The sequence below is a fragment of the Topomyia yanbarensis genome, chromosome 3, assembly GCF_030247195.1.
Source record: "Topomyia yanbarensis strain Yona2022 chromosome 3, ASM3024719v1, whole genome shotgun sequence".
Taxonomy (NCBI): domain Eukaryota; kingdom Metazoa; phylum Arthropoda; class Insecta; order Diptera; family Culicidae; genus Topomyia; species Topomyia yanbarensis.
In genome coordinates this window covers 172,719,213-172,733,153 of record NC_080672.1, presented here as the reverse complement: position 1 = coordinate 172,733,153, position 13,941 = coordinate 172,719,213, and the positions used below count along the sequence as shown (strand labels likewise).

The following is a 13,941-nucleotide window of genomic DNA, read 5'->3' as shown; positions in this document are numbered from 1 at the left end:
GTATTCTACATTAAAAAAATTTGGTTCTTTTCGTTTCTCTACACTCGATAACACAAGATAAGAGTAAAATAGTTATTACCATAATCACAATACTTTTTCCATATACATCCAAAGAAAACATGTTATGTGACGTCACGCTCGATTGGCTCCGGCATTTGACATGTTCAATTTGCTCCGCTCAGTATCTCCGCCTAACTATGAATATAGTAACTATAGGGATTCAGTGTATGATGTGGTGTGAAATAGGCGGTAAATTCAACAGCACCATTATCGGTTCGGTATGATTTTCATTTTTGACATATTTTCCCATTCGTAACAAACACGCGTGAAATTTCTAACAATAGAGTATCTCTTTAGTTCCATTTCGTTTAGTGGACCTAATGGGATCTTAATTCAATATCATATACTTGGAAAGTATTTATGGTATTTATACAATATCCAAGAGCCATGTGCTTGATGGCAATTGCTCGCTGAATATGCGTTATTTGAATTATTCTAAGAAAGTGTAATTATGTATTGGTGTTAAATCATTGTTTGACGGAATATAATATATAAAGTTTTTAAGCATAGTGTGTACAAATCACGCCATCGGCCACGGTAAGTTTGCTGATCACTATTTTATTTAGCATATTACGGTACTTTGATAGTGCTGTTTAGTGTAGTTTTACTATGTCGCAAACAATGTCTTTAGGGCTATAAACAATGTTGTCTATGCCGGATTGTGATATAGAAGAGAGATAATCATATGAACTAGTTTAGAGTGACCAGACGGGATAGCACCGGATTTCAAGATATCCGGTATGGTAAAACGGGTAATTGTTCCGAATCGCGGCTTTTTCGAAAAGAGGGTTAATTTATTTTGGAAATGGTTCTAAATGGCCTATTTTATAACAAGCAATGAAAAAAATTGGGGGGGAAAGCTTTAAAGTAGTTTAAACTGGAAAAATAAGTTGTTCCCACTTACCTATCTAACAATGGCATTGCTCATGAGAAAGTGACGTTAAGGGTGAAGGTAGTGTGATGCGGCTTGGCCGCATAGTCGAGTCCAAGGATTCGAAGCGGCGCAAAGCCGCTGAGAAACCGACGGACGAGGTGGTTTTGATCTTGCTACCGAAGGGTGCAATCAAACCTGTAATCCACTCGTTTGCCCGGTATACTCAAACATAGGGGCTATCCCTAGTTTAAGTCCGACTGAGCGGCAGCGAAGTCGGACAGCATGACAAAAAGCGATGTGGTGTAGCCACATTAGGCATTCACAATTTTTTTAGTAACAATGGATAGTATTCATTTACAACAATAAAATGTCAGTGCCGAATGTGGCTACGCCACATCGCTTCATTCAAGAGCTGTCCGACTTCGCTGCCGCTCAGTCGGACTTAAACTAGGGATAGCCCCTATGTTTGAGTATACCGGGCAAACGAGTGGATTACAGGTTTAATTGCACCCTTCGGTAGCAAGATCAAAACCACCTCGTCCGTCGGTTTCTAAGCGGCTTTGCGCCGCTTTGAATCCTTGGACTCGACTATGCGGCAATGCCGCATCACACTACCTTCACCATTAACGTCACTTTCTCATGAGCAATACCATTGTTAGTAAGGTAAGTGGGAGTAGAGGTGTGCGCCGATGCATTTTTAGTCGGCGGCGGCGTAAGCGACATTTTTGGCCGGCGGCGGCGGCGTTGGCGGCGTCACGCCGTTGGACCCTACACTGAGAAAAAACCTGTGGTATCTGTGACCAGACTTTCGTAGTTGTTTTAACTATTTGCCGAAATAGCAGTAATGACTAGAGATGGGCGAAACAGTTCACTTCGAAGAACCATTCCCGACTGAACAGTTCTGTAAAAAGAACTAGTTCAGATGAACCGTTCTTCCGTTCAGCTGATAATTTACTTGTATCTAGCGAATGTCTCTCATAACATTCGATTCTTGGAGAGGAACCAAACAGATGCTGCCCAAACTATTATACCCCTGTATGCTTAACAAGTTCATCAAGGGTAGCGATTTCTTCATGATGTATAACTAGAGAAATAGAGAATGTGATGAGTCGTTCTTCGCCGGTTCCATTCTGGGAGAGCACAGAGAGCGGTTTGTGGGACGGCAAGTCGGTTCATTTTCATTCGTTCGCCTAAAAATCGGTCCGAGAAATTCGCCAAACGGCTTTAGGTCAGGTTCAGTTCATTCGCTTTGAAGAGAATTGAGAACTACCGTTCTTTTAAAAAGAACTTCCGTTCGCTCATTCTCTTCGAAGAACCAGTTCACTTGAACCGTTCGCGAACGAATGGCCCATCTCTAGTAATGACCATGAGATCGGTAATACTAAACATCTGTATGGCAAAAAATACTACAAAAATCGATTACCGCTCAACTATGCTGTTGTTATTTACGACAATTTGAACATGCTCACTCCAACAATATTTATCATCTAAAAACTGACAATGGAATAGTGTGAATCACTATTAAAATTAAAGTAAAAATAAAAATATGAACATGGTAAACATCTTGAATGTAACTAGTGCCATTGTTATAACTACTTTTCGTTTGATTGTCCTCTGCACAATATATTAATAAGTCGTGAACACTAAATGTATAGTTGTTATAAGAATGTAAAGGTTGAAATAACTATATACACCGCTTATGTGAACTTTACCCTTGTCGAAAGCAGCTTCTGCGTATAGTGATTTTCAGCTGACAATGCTTTGTATTACTAACAACCATAAAACTTGTCAATGTTTGCGTTCCCATTAAGTATTACTGCAGGATGCGGCCATTGCAGTAAAAATGTATACATAACATACATGCGTGCTTTTCGGCGCATATTTTTTTTAAATTTTAATATTTTAGCTATTGGAATAATATTGTCTCTGTGATATTACGGTAAGGCGATAGCATCCTAAGCCGTTGTGATTTCCAGTAAGGAAAGGTATTCAGGTCTGAAGTCTTACGAAACAGACGGTCATCTTTCGCAAGGGACTGTATTACTAAGTATTTGCTTTGCTTTATTGCGCTATGTGAGTACATACTACAACTTAATTCAATAACGATGTTTTAAAATCATAAAATTTTCGATTTTTCAGTTAAGCGTAAAGGCAGAAAAGGAGGCTGAAATGTGGATGCTGAGACGATTCATATTTTTATAAAAAATGTGTATCATCAATAAATTAAGGGATGCTTTCAAAAACCAAGATTGGCTCAAACTTTCTTTTATCCACCCTCGTCATTTCCCTTTTTAAAATAACTAGAGGAAAAATGTCAAAACCTCGAGGTTTTAGTTATTGCAAGCAGGCCCTGCTCAGGATGACTATGCTGATTGTTATATCAAGCATCCAACTTTTAATGGTCATTCATACAACAGAGTGTTCAATTTGACTATTATGCATAAAGCATGGTAAAACATCCCATTCTCCTGGTTTAGTTATAACAAACAGTTCCAGGTCAAGATAACGATGCACATTGTTACGGCGAGCATCCCACTTATAATGGTCCTGCTTACAATACAATGTTCAATAGTACTATTGTGGTCAAGAGCTCTTGTATAGTAAACTTGAACATGCATATAGTTAAAGTGACCTGATACTATAGTCGGTTAAAAAGCACTATACTCGAAAAGTCGAATTAACCTCCTCATATGGTAAATGTTACCATATAATTTTTCTTAGTGTATCGGCGGCGGCGCGCCGGCGTGTGTCGGCGTGACGAATATTGACGCTTATGCAACTAAAAAAAATTCTTGACAGTACAATTCCTTTCCCAAAATTTCGGTTTTTATTATAACAGACTTCACAGCACATACAAACAAACGTTACAACTTAAAAAAAATCTAAAAAAATCATCGCCCACGATGTACTAGCGACATCTATTGAACACATTGCACAAAATGTAATTCTCGCAACCATATCAATTTTTTTTCAACTGAAGCTCCAATAGTGCCCACCCTGCTTGCCCAATGCAAGATAATAAATGAAAGGTGGAACTATTTTTACAGTTGTAAAATTTGAAGAACGAAATAGAAAAATTGTCGATGTCGCATACTACGACTTCGCATGAAATAACGATTGCAATGGACAAATTTGAAGAATGCAGAGTAACGACTGTATTTCAATGACTCATAATAATTATTTATTGTTCTATATCTGGGAAATTAAGCAATGGTAAAACAGTTTTTGTTTTGTTTGATAAAATTAACTTTTAATGATCGTGTAAGGACACCTTTCAAGGTAGACACATTACTTCATTTTCCAGGCTGGTGTTTACTTTTACTTCTTGTAAGTACAAAATCCCCACGATGATAAGGAATACGATTCCCTGGCACTACATTTTCTTACAACGTACGATCTGCTTCTATCTTGAGTGTAAAGTATGCTCGATGTGCTGGAATCATACAGATCTACACACTGACGAAACCTAAATATACAGTTACTATCAATCATAATCATTCCACGACTTGACGTGTTAGCTCTAGGGGCAGATCACTTGCGATGCATTTTTAAAAATCAGCGAAATTAAATGCATTTATTTCCATCAAAATAGAAATTCATAATGTATTTTGCGTTGCGTGCAATGTTTTTGCGTTGCATGCAATGTGGTTTGCGTTGCGTGTAAGACGTCAAAACCCTACACAAAAACTAGCGCTATATTTAACAAAACGTTGAACAAAGTGGATCAGCGTAGGACGTTTGTTAAACAAACTTTTCTGCGAGGGAGTGCCAAGCTGATGCAAAAATGGAAATTTAATTGCATTTTTTCTAATTTGATACAAATTTGTTATACATTCTTAGAGTGATCTGCCCCTAGTGTTAGCTCCTGTTAGGTTGAAACAAATCACTAAACAAGTCTGATTGAAAATGGTCTGAGCGTATCTCTAGTTTTCGTAGCACCTGCACCCCGCTGATTTCTCCAGCAGTTCCGGAGACCAACAAATTCTAATCCATTGCATACATTCGATACACCGAATCAATTAAATTACTAACATCCTGTTATGTGCTTACTCACTGATCCACAGTGGGACGAGCCCGGACTTAAGTCCATATAGGGTTAACGTGCCCTTATTCATCTCATTAGTCACGATGTCACACTATTTCGCTGAAAACTCGGCTTACAATTCTTGGATTGCGCTTAAATAGGAGCCAACATCTTTGCTTCGGTCATAAGAAGCAGATCAATAAAAAATCTGCCTTGAAAAAAGTGAAATACTCGCATTAGAGCGAAGCGAAAAGTCGAGTACAACGCACCCTTATTCATCCTACCATTTGAAATAATGCGTTGAATAGAGATAGCAGACACTGCTCTAACTAATGTGTTCAAATGGGTGGGATGAATAGGGGTGCTAAGATGAATTAGGGCGCAGTAACCCTATGAAGGTTATGCGATATTCTCACTAGTATTTCTCATATCAGCTGAGCCATCACAGACATTTTCGCGAGATTTTAGGTGATTTGAATGCAAAATGAATTTTTGACAGCTTTTTGAAGGGCATAACTCAAGTGTTTTTTGCATTATTTGACCATAGGAACTACATACGGTTATTCTCGTTTTTCAAAGAAACGGTTGATTTTATGAATTGTATTATTTCACCAAAATTATCCGTGTGATAAAATTACATCGTAAAATCGCCAAAAATAAGTCACTAGTTGGTTAAGTTAGTGTTTAGCTAACTGTTTGTCATGATTTTTTTTTATTGAATTCGAACTTCTAAAGCGATAACAACAACGACGCCCGTGAATGCCCGCGATCACACTATGCTCATTCGAAAGCTTTTCATTTTCTCTTTAAAATCAGCCTATGCTAGTTTTGCGAAAACTTGCGATAAGCAGTCAAAATTTGAAAAAAAAAACTGAATGGAGACGCATGGTAATTACTGATATTTAATTTGAATATTCACTTTATGACTAGAATAATGACACTAATTTATGCACAACTTTCAAATAGCATTTAGAGCATGATCTACAAGGGTTTTACTAGTGATCAAGAGTAAGGAGCCGAATGGGAAGTATGGTTTTTAAGTGGTAAAGGAATTAAGAATGTTTAAAATTCAGTAAATATTTTCAACCATCTGAAATGTGTCATAAAATGTTTCATGAACTATTTTTGCTAACTTACGCAATAACTGTCAAATTGAGTGAACACAGTTAAGTTCTAGTCATTTGGTGAGACTATTTTTTCCGAGTTTGCATAGCGCTGATATAGCTTAAGGGTATGCGATATTATCCTAATAAAATAAGACCAGTGATGGTGATTGATGAAAATATTGTTGATCTAAAATGATGCATATCAACGTTGAATGTTGTATACTGAACCAATAGTCCTTGCTTATCAGGTCATTCTATTTGTAGTAGGCGATCAAATCCAAATACATAACGCGCCAAATAGAACTTTTCATTCGTCAATAAATGCTGTACTACGTGTTGTCAGAGGCAACTCAGCATTGAGTGAAGATCGGGCCAATATGGATATTTTCTCATCGCAATCGATAACTTTCGATGCTTGATGAATAAATCAAATAGCATTCGTTGCAATTTTTTTGGGCATGAAAAGGAAGATGTTTTGGCATCAATAGTACTATCCGAGGCTCTAGTACCATAAAGGCCCCTAACTATAGGTTTCAAATGCCCTTCTTATGCATTAAAGCGCCAAAACTGTCTCAATCACTTCGATTGAATTCGAAAAATATTATGAATCTCGTGCCTCACTTCTGAATGGATAAGAATCGAACATAGTGAAGCATACTCAGATTGAAAAATGATCACGCGGAATGAATGAATGGAGGGAATGCAAACAAGCGAACTTGGTTACGCATTTCATCAATGCTGATTTGTTTGCAACTTGAAAATAGGTTACCATGGAAGGTTTTCGTCTGTATACATATTCGTGCATCGAAACCATGGATTACTATCAGTTTTGATTTGGTGATGAGTGTTAATTTTGATGAAAATTGGCTTCACTGAATAAGACCATTTTTAAATGAACCATATACGCGAAAAAAAGGATTTTGGATTTATTTTAATTTAAGGTATGAAATAAGCAATCTAAGCAACTTAAAACACACCAGCGAAAACAAAATCTTTAATCATCTTGTTGATTGGTGAATATAAATAAATATTCCACTAAGACGCTCAAAATGTTTGTTTTGAAAATGAAAAAAATGTAGTTTTCATACCAAGCAACCCACTAATGAATTAAACGTTCCAAAATTAGTCGATCACATCTTATTTGATCCTTAAAAATAATATAGTCATTTCTAAAGCCACATATTGAGAATCAATTCGTTTCAATACGGAAAATAAATTCCAAAATTACAATTGAAGGAAATAAAAAAAAGACAAAATATTTACTTTTGAGCCACTTTAATAAGTAGCAAAGTTAATTTCTATTTTCTACAACCAACATAGGAATTCAGCGCACAAAAATGTCTTTAAAAAATTTTTGAACCTTCGCAACAAAATAATTATTTTTTAGCCACCCTAATGTATAATGAATTTTTTTTGCAAATGTTAATATCCAACTCCAGCAAAGTATTCCAAAGTTTAAGTAAACCACAAATGCATCGTAAAATTCTACCTAGTATGAAAAGAATCCTACGAGCTTTAGGGACGTCCTACAAGTATCTTGAAAGTCTTATAAATTTTAGGGAGCTTGCTAACTTACAAGGAAATCCTTAGAACTTCAGGCAATTTGTACGATATTCCTATCATTCATAGTTTTTTGTCAAACATCAGAGAAGCTTAATGAGCTTTAAGGATGATAATTCGCCGGTTGTATAAAATTTAGAAAAATAATTCAAACTTCAGAGAATTTTCATGCACTCAAACATTTCACATAAACAGCAGAGTGTTTCTGGTAATTCTGCGAACTTCAAAAAATTCTACGATCTTGATCGAAATCTTTAGAACTTCTGTAAAGTTTACGAAATTTCAAGAGTATTTAAAGAATTTGTGGAAAAAAATTTCAAACATCAAGAGATGTCTTCAAGCTTTACACTATTACTTCAAACAAATAAATTACAACGAACTTCAAGTAAATTTCTAAAACTCACAGTTAACTTCGCAAAACTAGGAAAGTTTGACCAAAAACTTTGGTATGTTTTATGTACGGTGTCTCACAAGTATCAGAGAAGTATTACTAACTTCGAAGTATCCGGTAAAATTCAAAGAAATTTTTCTGGAGACGAAAAATGATTTTAGTAACTTTTAAGGTATACTATCTAGAGCAATGATAACACGATTTTTGCTACTTGATTTTCAAATATTATGCACATAAAATGAGAGTGCTGAATTCATTACATTCTAGGAGATACTAAGTTTTGAATGGAATGGGTAAGATCAAGTACGCCTAGCAAATTTGATGGAGACTAATATGACTTACAGATCTGGACAAACACAGCTAAACGAGCCTTTTTTATCTATACTTCTTTTGTGAAACTTGTGTGATCAATTAAAGGAAGTATTCAACATATTGGCGTGATTCAAGAATTAAGATATGACAGGGAACTATGCTTTATATATCCTTAAGCTCATATGTTGTCATAAAATATATTTAAAAATTAATCGCCATTGCAAATATATTTAAATATCCTTTTTGCGACCAAAAAAATAAAGGAAGAGAAAAACAATATGTTGTTAATGGCATCGCGCTCGCGGCAATGCTACCAAATTTAAAGAATTCTCGACAAACATATGATTACGGCCTAAAAGCCAACTGTCAAAATCCACTTTGAATGGAAATTCCAGACAAACCGTTACTAGTCGAACACAGTTCACAACAGTTTATGAAAGAGAAAACTTTTCTCTTTCGTTTATTATCAACATCTGTGAATGGCGTGTAACGGTTTGTCCGGAATTTCCATTCAAAGTGGATTTTGACAGTTGGCTTTTAGGCCGTAATCATATGTTTGTCGAGAATTTATCAATAACTCTCGAATATCCTACAATATTCAGAGGCATCTTATTCCTTTCGGTTTTTTATTACAAATTCAGAATATTTTATGCGAAATTCAGACAAATCGTACGTAGTCGACGAACTGAATAAGTCCGAGGAAATGCTTTTACATGCGATTTTCAACCATTCTGGTTATAGCAAACCGTTCTTCTAAAACCAAGTACACAGTGATTGAACAGTTTATCACTAATATGGGGATCATTTCAGTGATAAATCTTATTTTTAGTTTTCATGCAATATTAAACATAAAAAGTAATATTTTGAAATTTATTTTTTTGATTCGATAGTACGCACGTTTCGATAGTACGTACACTAAACGAAGCGAAGGTGTACGTACTATCGAGGTATACCTACCAGAAATTGATTTTTGACTCCATTTTGAAATCCAAGATGGCGACTTCCGGTTTAATGAAATCCCAATCAATATGGGTATTTTCGGAATGGTATTGACGAGTAGGTACCAGAAATTTATGTTTGACGCCATTTTGAAATCTAAGATGGCGTCTTCCGGTTTAGCGAAATTCGCTATAACCCAGTCAGTATGGGTATTTTCGAAATGGTTTGGAAGAGTAGGTGCCAGAAATAGATTTTTGACGGCATTTAAAAATCCAGGATGGCGACTTCCTGTTTAGCGAAATTCGCTGTAACCCAATCAATAAGGGTATTTTCGGAAAAGGTCTTGACAAGTAGGTGCTAGAAATTTATGTTTGACGTCATTTTGAAATCAAAGATGGCGACTTCCGGTTCAGCGAAAATCGCTGTAACCCAATCAATATGGGTATTTTCAGAATGGTCTTGAAGAGTAGGTGCCAGAAATGGATTTTTGACGCTATTTTGAAATCAAAGATGGAGACTTCCGGTTAGCGAAATTTGCTATAACCCAATCAATATGGGTATTTTCGGAATGCAGGTACCCTTGAAGAGTAGGTACCAGAAATTGATTTTTGGCGCCATTTTGAAATCAAATATGGAGACTTCCAGTTTGGCGCAAATTCTCTAGAAACCATGCAATATGGGTAATGTCGGAATGGTCACGACGAGTAGGTGCCAGAATTCAAAAATCTTTTGCTGAAAGTTTTTTTACGCGGATTTTCGAATTAATGCGGTTTTTTCGCGGATTTTCGAATCAACGCGTTTTTTTACACGGATTTTCCAATTACGCGGATTTTTCAATTAACGATTAAAGAAGATCTTGAGATCCTGGATTGTCCCGCCTAATCCGGGACGTCTCGTCATTTTAGATTAGCTTCTACAAAAATAGCAAGGCTGCGAAGGAGTTGGTGACCGTTCCGAGGTCAAAGTATCATATGGTCCCGTAACGATTGATAATATAGATTCGTAAATATAATGAAATTGATCATGCAATGCACGAGTTCATTCGTCGTTTTCTACAACGACGTATTTTCGTGCATTGTAAATAGTAAGTTTCGTTCATTTCATGAACCAGTATGGCCGCTTGGTGGACGAAAGCTTTCGTAAATTTTACATATTTAGTGTTTACTGCATTTTCGTTGATATCGACGTTATTTTTCGTGAATAGGACGAAATATTTCGTTTATTTAAAAAAAAATGTTTATGTATATTACGAACGATTTCGTTGGTCGTATTCGAGCTTTTAGGATCGATGTTTGACAGCACCGATTTTTTTTATTAAAGGGATCGATCTGGCCAAATCGATTTTATGTCAACCTGCTCATCATTATTGAGGACTAGAAATATTGTGGTGTGAAGAAATGACCGCTTGATGTACGAAAGTTTTCGTAAATTTTACTTATTTAGTGCACATTGCACGAATGCTTTCCTTGATAAAAACATTATTTGTCGTGAATGAAACGAATTGTCGAAAATTTCGTTGGTCGCACGAATTTATTTCGTACATCTAAGAGAAGTTTTTGTATTTAATAGCATATTATTTTGACATTGCTCCAGCAGAGAAATACTCAAACTTATTCATACAAAACCAACGGGCAGTTCGCGATGGTTCAACTGAATCTGTACTGCTCCGTACCCTGGATCAGCTGGAAGCGAAACAGGTCCAGGAAATCTTCCTGAAACCGGCGGACATGGATACGGTGACTAAATAGTCAGACCGCGATTGTCGTGATAATCAACAATGATCTGACGTATAGCAACAAGGATTCCATATTCTACCTCTATTTAAGCTCTTTTGACGTTGACGGTTCGACGACTGGTGCTCGTAAATATTATTAAGACTTTCGTATATAGCAGTGAACAATTCGTTTGTCTAATGAAGCCGTTTCATAATAAGCCAACGAAAGTCGTTTCGTGGTTTTCACGAAAAATTCATAATAAAAAATAAATATGGAATTCAGTAGAACTACGTATGATTCATGTACGAAAAATTCGCATACGTTATAAAAAATTGTCTGTATGAAATTAATTCGCAGCGATTTACAAATATATTCTATCAGTGTAACAGATTTCTGTAACAATTGCAACAATTAAGATATCCATTTTGCCAGTATTCCATTGAATTTTATAACTAGTGTCCCAATACCGGAACCGGGGGGAAATCTGAATTCCCGGGAACCATGTGAATTCATCAGTTACATTTTCACTAGTCACTCGTTAAACCACAATATATTCGATAAAAAAAGAAATAAACACAAATGTCAAGTTAATTTAATTCTCATATCAGTGGTAACTGGAGTGAGAGACCAGGAGATTAAAAAGTGAGCCAGAATGAGAGTATGCGAGCAGCAATGGAAACGAAAAAGAAAACATCTATCCGTACCAGTTTGGGATGAACGGAAATGGTAGTACAACTAATGCAACAGGTAACACAACTATACCAACATGGCAGGCTGATTTGACCTAGTAGTGCAGTTTAACTTATTTTTTGCATATGTAAAAATATACATGTTGTGTTTTGTTTTCACTTAGTTTTGCAGTTTGCTGTGATTTCTTGATTTAAGGGGGTCTTCTACTCGACGGCCTAAAATTGAGCACTTTTTGGGAATACATTGTAAAACATCTACTCAATGGATTTTGAAACCTTTTTATATTTTGAAGATATATGTTTTGACTTTTCAATTTAACTTTTGAAGACGAAAAGAAAAATATCTCGTGACCCTGAAACTTCATTGATGACATTGATGTTGAAACTGTATGGGTCCCGCTTAAGTAAAGTTTTGGCAAATTGGGGCCGTGGAGTTCACCTTCCTCATCACGGGAATGTTCTTGATTGTCCACTCCCCCTGTTGAATTCGTTTATTTGAACTTGTATCGTTTGAACTTGTTTTGCCGCGAGTCCAACTTTGCGTTCAGATCGAGTGATACGTTCACCGTTGAGTCGAGTAGGACATCTTTCAGCTTCAGTCCCCAACGTAATTCCCATCACCTCCATAGCTTGTAATATCGTTGAAAATCCTTGGTTGTATATAATAACTGCCAAATAAGTCCCAATATTAACCACCAGCCTGCCTGAATTTGGGCAAGTGTTTTGGCGCTAAGGCACAGATTCCACTATTCACAGACTCATTGATGTTTTGTATGTGTGCGCCCAATCATCTTTCTAATACACCATTAGATGATAGACTTTCGTAGATCCTGATATTGTTCCTTTTGCTTCGAGCTGACGCCACTTGCCGAATGAGCACTTTGAGTGTTGGGGATTTTCGTTCGATGACGAACAGTGTTCGAGGGAAACCCAGATTGCATTTCGCACATGTTCTACAGAATTTGAGTTTCTTCGAATCGCCAGCCCATAAAATTTTGTTAACTCGCCGATTGATTTGTCCGTCAACTTTCCCTTTCCTTTTCTACCGATATCTTTGTATTCTTTCTTCAGCTTTCGTAATATCGTTCCCATTCACAGACGCTCACATTTACAAAAGCGATCAAGAATGGACCGTTTGATTCTTTAAACAATGATTTTTCCATAGACAAGCGCCATCGTGGTGAGCCGCGCTTAGTATCTCACAAACGGCCGGAGATAGGTACCTTTCGGTTCCTAAAAACATGCCAAGGAATATGATTTTCACCAAATCCTTTCTGTGACATATTCTCAGATACATATAGATTGAAATTAAACAAAGAAAAAAAACCTATTTTTTGAAACCGTGAGAGTAGAAGACCCCCTTAATTTCACTGCAACGGCTGGCTATATATGCTGTCACGCAGTGATGTGATACATTGTTTCAAATTGTTTTGTCGCGCTTCTACAGCTGAGCGTTTAATTTGTCTAGGATGGCGGGTAAATGTTCGAAATGTGAATGTGTTATTTTAATCTCCGAAGGACCCGGAACCCACTACAGTTTGTGGGGATAGGTACCATCAACGTTGCTCGGGGTTAAGCAATGCCATGGTAAATTGGGTGGCTGACAATACTAGTCTTTGCTTCAAATGTGCTAAGTGTTTGTCAAGCCAGTCATGTGGTGTACAGGATGTCATTTCGATAGTCTTTGAGTTGAATAAGAAGATGGAACAACTCGATTCCATTTCTGAATCTCACTCTAATGTTCGAAAAAACATCGATGCACAGATAAAAATGGCAGGCCTAAGTTTGCGCCGCCAAAACAATAAAAATGATTCGCAAAAAAATTGAAAAACGATCCATAAAAAAGTTGTTCATGTTCCATAACACAAAACTGAAAATCCATAAAACCGTGTGAATGATCCATAAAAAATGGTGATTTGAATTATAGATTATGTAAAATTGAACCATAAAATTGTCGCAAAAGAGCACTAAAATAGTAATAAAAGAGCAATTAAAATCAACCAGTGCCCCATACAAATATTCATAATCCATATCCATAAAATGCTACATTTTGCGCCATAAATTAACTGACATTGATCCATAGAATATTAACAATGTGCATTAAAACACGTCGATATGTTCCATACTATCGACAAAAATGTTCCACGGTATTACAAAATGGAGCAATAAAATGTTAGAAAAAGTTCCATAAATTTGATGAAAATGTTTGCTAAACAATTTATCTTAGTCCATAGAAGATGTAAAAATGAACATTAGAAATGCTATGTTTTG

At 36.4% G+C, this 13,941-nt stretch overlaps 1 protein-coding gene across 1 annotated transcript in view; it reads left to right on the top strand.

Moving 5' to 3' along the window:
* Positions 1-341: 341 nt before the first annotated feature.
* The window catches only part of LOC131687349 (nardilysin-like), a 43,215-nt gene continuing 29,615 nt past the window's right edge, over positions 342-13,941 (top strand). Inside the window, exon 1 of the mRNA XM_058971429.1 lies at positions 342-597. The gene's annotated coding sequence lies outside the window, so the exon portion shown is untranslated. The remainder of the gene's footprint in view (positions 598-13,941) is intronic.